Raw genomic sequence first — 9,189 nt, forward strand, 5'->3', positions numbered from 1 at the left:
CATCGACATCTGTTTCGTCTTGGATGCGCTAAATGATCACAAAGAGATTAATCTCGGTCGGCATTTGATGGCTCGTTGATTGTGTTGCTCCAAGTCCGAATGCGGGTTCAATACCTGAGCTGAAGAATGATACCTGTCTCCTTTTTTTTTAAAGGCAGGCAGAAGCTTAAGAAGAATCCATTGTACCATTTCCTCAGGCTAAAAAGTGTTGTACTGATGCCATTCGACTGACAGAAAACGCACTGCAGCACCAGCAAAGACATCAGTTCAGCAACTTTCACTGGGGAGCTCTTAAAGTCTACAAAACATCTCCCCTGACACCACTGTCAGAGATAGACGTCAAAATGTCTGTCAACACTAAAACATCATCATGTGCCATTTTGTAAACTGGTCTCACTGTACCTACAGTACACACACACACACACACACACACACACAGGACTATAGAGTGTAAATGAAAAACAGCAACCGTGTGCTTCGTGTTCGTCGATGCACCTGACAGTCTGTAAGAGAGGGTCTCAGTTTAGCGAGGATTATAGGCTGCAGTACAGAATCCCATTTCATGAATCATCAAGCAGCAGAAGTGCTCCGGGCGCGATCACCTCTCCTCGGGGGGAGCTGTGATGTGGAAACTTGAAGGAGCTCAAATGAGGACTGTCAACAAAACATTACTGATATTCAGATGACCAATACATCATCAATCTGTCAACCAACTTCAAGAGCCAAGCTACTGATTGGTGTTGTCCTCACATACCGTCACACAGGCTCTTACAGTATCAACCTCTGATATCAATGATCCAACGCAGGTGGAGACGAGGAGGCTCAGACGTACAGTAAGACAGCCACAGGGATGATGTATGGAAGCGAGCATCGCCCTGGTTCCCTCGACAGAGAAGCCTTTGAGATTTTTCAACTTTGCAGAAAATAAGCTTAAATAATGTATGATATGTACATGTTTTATTCTGCAAGTTGATGAAGTAATAAGCTAACGTTAGGCTATAAATGAACTACATCTACTACTTCCTACTACCCTATACTATACACATTTATCTATAAATTGATCTACAAGTGGTAAAGTTAGACTTAAAGTTAGGGCTAAAGTCGGACTGTATGATGGACTATAGAGTAGATGAGTCATGCGATGATGTTTAACGTCCCCGACAACATCTGAAGTCTCATTTAGCCACTTGTTAGCATTCCACCGTTTTTAAGACACGTAACAGCTTTAAGTAAAGAAAGACAGAAAAATAAAAACTTGTGTTAACCACAGACCTTCTTCCAGGTATCTAACCAAAAAACGTATTCACATTGAGACGAGGGAATTGACAACGCTAACTCACTTCTGGGTTTTAGGACTCATTCTCTGTTGTGCCAACAACTCAAAAAACCACAGAAGAAGATTGTCTTGTAACTTTAGTGTGTTTGACGTGTGACTAAGTGTAAGTGTCTGACAGCCGTGCTAGCAGCTCTGTGAGGCTGTGTTCAGGCACAGTGATTAAGGATGTTACATCAAATCTGGACACAGTGTTGAAGGTGGAGCCCCGTTCAATCCTATGAAAACTGCTCAGTGGCGTTTTGAAGCCAAAAAAACTCGACTTCAAAGGTATGAAAACAACCGGATCATCCGTGCTGTGGGGCCTAGGGGCCGGGGCACCGGCTATCTTGAATGGGTATAAAATAATTTAATCGTGCGACTCTTCTAGACTTTCCAAATGTTATTGGACGGAATGGCTCCAGTTATGACAGTGAAATGAGTCATTTCGCTGTTGTGATGCTCAAAAAAATCTATCTACCGTTTTACAAATGCTTCTTTCACAATGTAAGCTTATGGGGAAAAGTCTTTTTGGGCCCCAGTGCATCACGTGACGCTGTAATTACACAGTTTGGCTGCTACAAAAACTGGCTTCAAAGCCTGACGCTCATCCTGTGGGCTTGACAGTGATGCTTGGAGCTAAATGCTAAAGTTAACATGCGGATTAAATGCCCATGTTCAACATCTTATTTCAGAGTGTTGGTATGCTATCATCTCAACAGCTAATTGGCATGAAACACAAAGTCAGGGAATCACAGAAACTGTAACAGTGGACCCTTTTCTCTGCATTTTGGCTGTTGTGAAAAAGAAAAGCACAGTTGCCAACAGCGACCAATAAGGTTAATGAGGGCCACGTCTGTGTGTGAGCATGCACAATGCCTCAGCTCTCACCTAAATGGAATGCAGCCATCGTTAATGTTAAATACCACCTGTGCTTTTTTGTCTGCTGTGAAAAGGTCTCTTGATCTGGAGGGCAACAGGAATATCTGATGATGATCCTTCTAACAGCTTACAGGACACTTTACTCAAAACCTCAAATGTCAACGACGCTAAAGCAAAAAGAGGAACACCAAACTCAGCAAGATTCATCCCATCAGGCTGACAAATACCTGTACGACATTTCAAAGAAATCCATCCAATAGATGTTGAGATGTTCCGGTTTGGACCACAGTGGCGGGCCGACCACAGACACACATGTAAACACTGCCATCCTGACAGTAACGGCACTATCACAGCTGAAAAAGACGTGCGTTTGCTTGCATAAATGGAAAAATAAGCACTGTGGGAGTCCAATAAAGAGACTCTCTATAACATAATCTCATCTAAGAGATGTAACGCTGACTTCATCACCACACTGAGCACGGACTGCAGAACTGCTCAGTAAGATTAATCCTCTCTCAGTAGGCTGCTTAATGCAAATTCAGCAGGAAAAACACAACTTTAGACGCAAAATGATGCTTTTGTCATCGACCGAAATACATTCAGCCTAAAAACATTTCATCTGACTTTACTGGAATACTTTCTTTTCATGTCTTTAATGACGTATGACTGCTTCGTACTCATGCAATTATGCATGACAGATAATTAAAGAGGTAATAGAGGGGAATACACCAGCATTTTAAGCCTATAATGATAAATATGAGCATGCGCTGGCTCTCTTGTTGTGCTGTTACATCATACATTGACTTTACATCCACTTTCGTACCTGCTTTAAGGGGATTAGTCACGCTGAACCTGTTAAACATCCTTTGCAGTACAAAATGCACCAAGGCAAGTACATGCAGTACATCGCGGGACAGGAGGAAAGCTGCGTGTGTCAGGATGAGTGTGTGAGTACAGACGTACTGCAGCTACACACCCCTCGATCCACCTCTGCTGATGCCAAAAAGGAAGTCCTCATTTGGCTCACGCGCTCAGGAGTGTCCCAGTCATGTACTCATAACACCCCCGGGGACTGAAGGACCCACTGCATCACCTGCTCTGTTCACACCACTGCATCATAATCAGCACAAGAACGGACAGTACCAACAAAGATCATCCACTCAAGCTTTGAGCGGAAATAAAACATCCCTTAATTGATAGGAAAAACAGGAACGTGGAGACGTTTGTGACGCCGACTGAAGAGAATTTTCTGCGTAAAGGACGAGAAAATGAGATGAATTTCAGGCTACAGTGTCCATCAGAGGCTGAAATGCGCAAAATGTTAATGCACATTAAAGAGCTTAGACACTACTACGGTCACTGAGGGGAATATTTTACCAAATGCGTTTAAAGATGAGGTTTAAAGGAGTAAAATACATGAAGCTGTTTAATATGTAACAGGGCGACACAGATGCATATAAACACAGTAAGCTCTGCAGACTCTTGCGTGGGCCCTTCACTCCTGCTGGCTCAGCACATTTGACTTTGCACACACTCCCTGAGAGCTTTTACTGTATAACAGTGAGCTGCCTCTCATCATCGTCCATCTAAAGGACTGCCGCCATACACTGTAAAAAAAAAAAATGCCCCAGTGAAGAAACACAGATAAAAACAAATGGATCTCAGATTAAACCAACTTATTTTCTATCTCATTCTCTCCTTGTTCAGGAAAATGTTACAAAAAAATAAAAAAATCTTTCACTTTTAATACATTTCAACACATCTAGATTACAAGTTACCAGTGAAAAGTCTTCGAGAGATTCCCATCCCAAGTTCTTCCCTCACACACGCGTTTGTGTTTGATATGTAACATTACACTGCAGCACTACATGATGCTACGCACCGTGAGGCGTGAGGACTTACCGGCAAGCTATAAAAGTTCGACTCTGGCAGATTTAAGGCTCCCTGTATTAAAATGAGAGGCGACTGGCAAAACGCTAACACTGTCTGCTCTAATTACCCCTGGGCCACTTATTCTCTCTTTCTCTCTCTGCAGAGCTTTTCTTTCCACATTCAGGCAGGATGTGTGTAATGAGGCTAGGTGCCTCTGTGACAACCCGGCACGCAGCAAAGCCCCAGTAACTGATGATGCTGCCTTGGACGGAGAGGAAGAAACGCTGCTTACCTTGACAGAGAGATGTGCCGCCTCCTGAACGAAGAGGGGAAGCAGAGAACAGGGTCAGTTATCGTGACAGAAAGGGGAGAAAAAAAAAATCTTAACAATCTGCACTTTGGTTCATCCCACTCTCAAAAGACATCTCAAAACCTCCCAGTGCTGCTAGGTCCCAGATTCACCTGGAGGGTGTTTCTGTCCGAGAAGCAGCAGAGCAAGAGTTTCCTTTGCTTAAGATGCCACTGAGGTGCACTCAGATCAGGCAGAGAGAGGGAGAGGAAACACTCACACAGATTAACATTGTTCTAACACACTGAAACCAGCACAAGCATCAGAGCCAGTGCAGTTCCACTGCTGTATTTCCCGGCACTGTTCGCTCATTGGCCGAGGAGCTACTCAATAAAAACCATCCTTGTCATCAATTGGGTAGGGGAGGGAGTGGGGGCTAGATTCTCTGTGGCGCACTAAGAACTGCGCTCCTCCTCCTTTTCTTTCTTGCTCCATCACTTTTTTCCCTCAGTAGAGGCATAAAGGGAGTGCTGAGCTTTGAGAATTAGACGCAGGAGGAAAGGGAGGAAGAGAGCGAGGAGAGGGAGGGGAGTGCAATAGCAGGGGGAATCGATGGGTGGTGAAAGGAGAGGTGAAGATGGTAACCGGCGGTCTGCAGTGGCTCTCACTCTCATAGATAGATAGCTTGATTTTTTAGGTCCTGTGCCTCCCTGCTGCAGGAACTCTGCAGGAACCTGAGTGCAGTGAGGTGTGAGGACCAGAGAGGATAGAAAAGGAGAGGAGGGGGGGAGGAGGATGGGTGAGGGGGAGTTACCGGTCTGCTCGGGCTGGTTTTGCTGCAGTATAGAGGCAGGCAGAACACAGATGGGAAGTTGTTGTTTTTCCTTTTTTTTTTTTTTCTTCTTCTTCTTCTTTCTAGCAGCAGTTAGTTGATGTGAAGCACCAGCAGGCTCAGCAGCAGCAACATGAAAAGGCAACTAGTTCCTCCCTTTCTTGTTTACAGGCATCTGACATGTAACTCGTGAATAATTTAGAAGAGCAGAAGGTGGGATGAGCTGCAGGAGTGACACAGATCACTGCTGCTGCCTCATTAAGGAGACAGAGATTACAGAGTCATCTAATTAAACAGAAATTGTGAAAGTCAAGCAGGAGTCAAACTTAAATCTAACATGATGCTGCCTGCAGACAAAACTTGACGTTTGACATGTTTAATGAGCCTTTCTGTCACAACTGGCCATCTGGAATAATATATAATATAATATAAGAAGGAAAAAAAAGCTTTTCTGGGTATTGATTATATTTTCTTCGCGCTCAACAAATCAGGGCCTCACATTTAATGAAATTGACTTAATGAAGTCTCATTCTGTCCTTTGAAATCAATAAACTAACTGACGTCCAACACTAGACAGCTGGAGGCAGCTGCATCACGCTGTCACTGCAGGTTTCTCCAGGGAAATCCATTTAAAGGAGCAATATGTAAGAATTTTAATAGAAAACATTACCTGAAATCATTAACATCACATGAATAAAAAGCATTTATGATATTGTGATGTCTATGGATTGTGTTGCAGAGATACCGAAGATAGCATGCTAACCAGCTAGCTCAAACATAAGATAAAAATGAAATAGTGAAACAAGACTAACTTGAGGTATACAGCTAGCTGCTCCATGAAGAAGCTAAACGTGAATGCTGCATGCTAACATGCCCAGCATAAGAATGCTAACGATACTAATGCACTGCAAATACTGTTTAGCATGTTCACCATCTTGGTGTGGCGACATGCTAACATTTGCTAATTAGCACTTAACACAAAGTAGGCTGATGGAGAAATCATGAGTTTATCAAGAGCAGTATGATGTCTATGTATTGTGTTGCAGAGATATCTACCAAAGTTAGCATGCTAACCAGCTAGCTAACGACCCGTCCTGGTCGAAAAAGCGCCTGTGCTAGCAGTGTAAACGCTAACACTCCCCTGGACCCTGAGAACCCAGTGCAAACCGCTAGCTGCATGGCTAACTGACCTAACCGGCTAAGTGCGGCTACAGTTAGCAACAGCGGTTACTCTGCTGCCCCCTATAGACAAAATCACTATTTGTTTTTCAGTGTCCAGGTAGAAAATCCTTGCATCACACATTAGCTTAAATACAATTCAACTGTCTTGCTATTTCAATTCTTCCCAGATGTAATTGCTGTTATTGCAACGTCACGGTGATTCTGTCTATTTGTTCTTACATATTACCCCTTTAATGTGTGGCTGGATCGTTAGAATCACTGTGAAACAGCATGAAAAGTCCAATAATTTCAACATTTCTAACAACTTCAGATATCATCGCTGCGAAGACATGTGAATAAGAGATCTCATCAGTCTTTGAAAATGAGGAAGAGTGCCACAAACTGTGCAGAACAGCATCACCTCCTCATTCCACCTTAACTGCCCAAGTCTGAGGCAAATAAAAAAAGTGCCCTCAGACAGTCGATCCCGCTGATTTAGAAGTGCAACATTTGTTAATGAAAAGCACTGACAGGACAGTTGTGTGAGTGCCAGTTTCACCATTACACTTATTAAATGTTCTGGGAGTGTTGCCAACAACTCTGCAGCAAATAGCAGCCAGGCTCCCTTCAAGGGGGAGGACACACCATCCCATTACCTTTGGCGTTACCCTTGATATAACAGCAACCAGGAGGCAGTGCTCAGTGCATTACCAGCGATCAGAGCCACACCACCAGATGAGTCAGAGATGCTGCATGGCTGAAGCATCCTGCCTCTTTATGAACTTTCCATCCCGCTGTGCCTATTTGCTCATGTTCCTCGAGGGAGAGAAAAGTTTTCCTGGGATTCAATTATCCAGCCACGGGATATTTTGTGATTGCCTCGTGCTGGACTTCATGGCAATGAATCTTAATAGATGAAACAACGACAAGGAGATAATTCAGCATAGAAATTAGAGGTGGAAAATGTGCCTGAAGCAGCCGTGTGGGTGTAGACTCATAAAGGTGAAGCGGGAGGCTAATGAGCCTCAAACAGAAAATGAAAATGGAAAAGTGAAACTAGACTAACTGAAAGAGTACAGCTAGCTGCTCCATGAAGGAACGCTGCATGCTAGTATGCTCACAGTGGCAATGCTAACAATGCTAATGCTGATGTACCGCAGGTATAATGTTGAGCATGTTCACCATCGTAGGCTACTTTGGTCTGTCGACACGCTAACATTTGCTAATTAGGACTACACACAAAGTACAGTTGAGGCTGATGTAAATTATACTGTATGTTTGCACATAAACCAAAGTAACCGAACCCGACAGTGACGCTGGATGAAAAGTCAGTGGGTCACCAGAGGGGTTCCTCATGAGGGGAACATGAAGATGGTAGGTGAATCAATTTTAATGGGAATAATTCAATAGTTTTTGCGAAAAGCTGCTAGCATGGATAAAAGTCCAATTTTCCTTAAAGGGGCTCTGTGTAACAATTTGTAATGTATTAATCACTTCTTTATTGGCCATTTGTGAGCAGATTGTAACATGACGTGAGAAATGAGACCTTCCCCGTCTCTCTCGGTTGTCTATACAAGCCTGTGGATGATGTGTTGAAGTTGTTTAATGCTGCTGGACTGTGGATTTCTGTGTGAAAGCCTCAGGTTGGATTTTTCACGACAGTCCAAAGAGTGTGACTTTATCCATGTGCTCTGGTGCCTCGACTCAGTGGCCCCCAGGCAGAGCGACAGGCTTTGAAGTCAACCTTTGTACTAGCCAGACCGTGCAATCACAATATCACGTGACGTACTATCTGGGCCCAAAAATGCTTTTTTTCCATTAGCTATATATATGATGAGAAAGAAGCGGCTGTAAAACGGTGGATACATTTCTTTGAATGTCACAATCCAGGGAAATGACTCATTTCACTGTCATAATTTGAGCAATTCAGTCAAATAACATTTGGAAAGTCTAGAAGAGCTGCATGATTGAATAATTGTATCTCTATTCAAGTTAACCTAAAAGAGCTGAGATACATACATGTATCTCAGCTCAAGCTTTAAAATTAAGCAGCGCTGATGAAATATGAGTCAAGATTCTGTGACCACATAGTCTATTAAAGTCTTAAAATGTTTCCAGAACCATATTTTAGCGCTGTTTGACTGTAAAACAAGAAAGTTTGACACCAGATGGCCGCCATTTTGTGTTTTGGATTAAAACGGAGCTTACCGAACTCAGATCAAACTGTAAAACGAAGCAGCGCTGATCAAATATGAAAATGTCATCGCTTAACAGTGTTCTTATTCTTTATTGATAATATGAGAACGTTTCTTACCTGGCCACCATGTTGAGGACAGAGAGGGACTCACACGCCAAGCCCAGCAACCAAAACAAAGAACAGAGATCAGATTATAGACGGGACATGATGTCTTTTAAAGTCATCAGTAATCCAGTAAATTGTTACATAGCAACTAATGTTTGCGACTGTATTCATGTTCAAAATATCATTATGTAACCTTTAAATATGATGTTTTAGAGGTAAAAGTTATCACATGATTTTTCATCTCAAAGTCAAAGTTACTGTTAGAAACTGAACTGAATTATAGATCTTCAAACATATACTTTAATATATTCGATATGTGCACTCACCTGTATTATACATCAGTGATTTAATAATGGTTTTCATTGGAGGTTTGAAACTTTTAACAGTGCAGGACCCAAATTAGACGTCTCTCGCTCCATGACCCTATTGCAGCATGTCAGCATCCAGGGACCCAGCAGAAGTAGGCCTGAGACCCATTATGGCTCCGAGCCCACAGGTTAAAGCTGCACGACGCAAAATTGTGCAAGTAGGCGTCTCAA

General features: G+C 42.9%; 1 protein-coding gene across 2 annotated transcripts in view; it reads right to left on the minus strand.

The window, feature by feature from the left end:
• The window catches only part of LOC311255459 (synaptotagmin-2-like), a 35,863-nt gene extending 31,166 nt beyond the window's left edge, over positions 1-4,697 (minus strand). The window contains exons 1-2 of one of the 2 annotated variants that reach the window (XM_084349946.1): positions 4,529-4,697; positions 4,359-4,382 (exon numbers count right to left, since the gene is read on the minus strand). The gene's annotated coding sequence lies outside the window, so the exon portion shown is untranslated. Of the gene's footprint in view, positions 1-4,358 lie in introns of both variants that reach the window. The other variant, XM_084349948.1, reaches the window with a different exon arrangement.
• Between the last annotated feature and the right edge of the window lie 4,492 nt (positions 4,698-9,189).

This window comes from Pagrus pagrus, assembly GCF_965226575.1.
Source record: "Pagrus pagrus genome assembly, chromosome: 3".
Taxonomy (NCBI): domain Eukaryota; kingdom Metazoa; phylum Chordata; class Actinopteri; order Spariformes; family Sparidae; genus Pagrus; species Pagrus pagrus.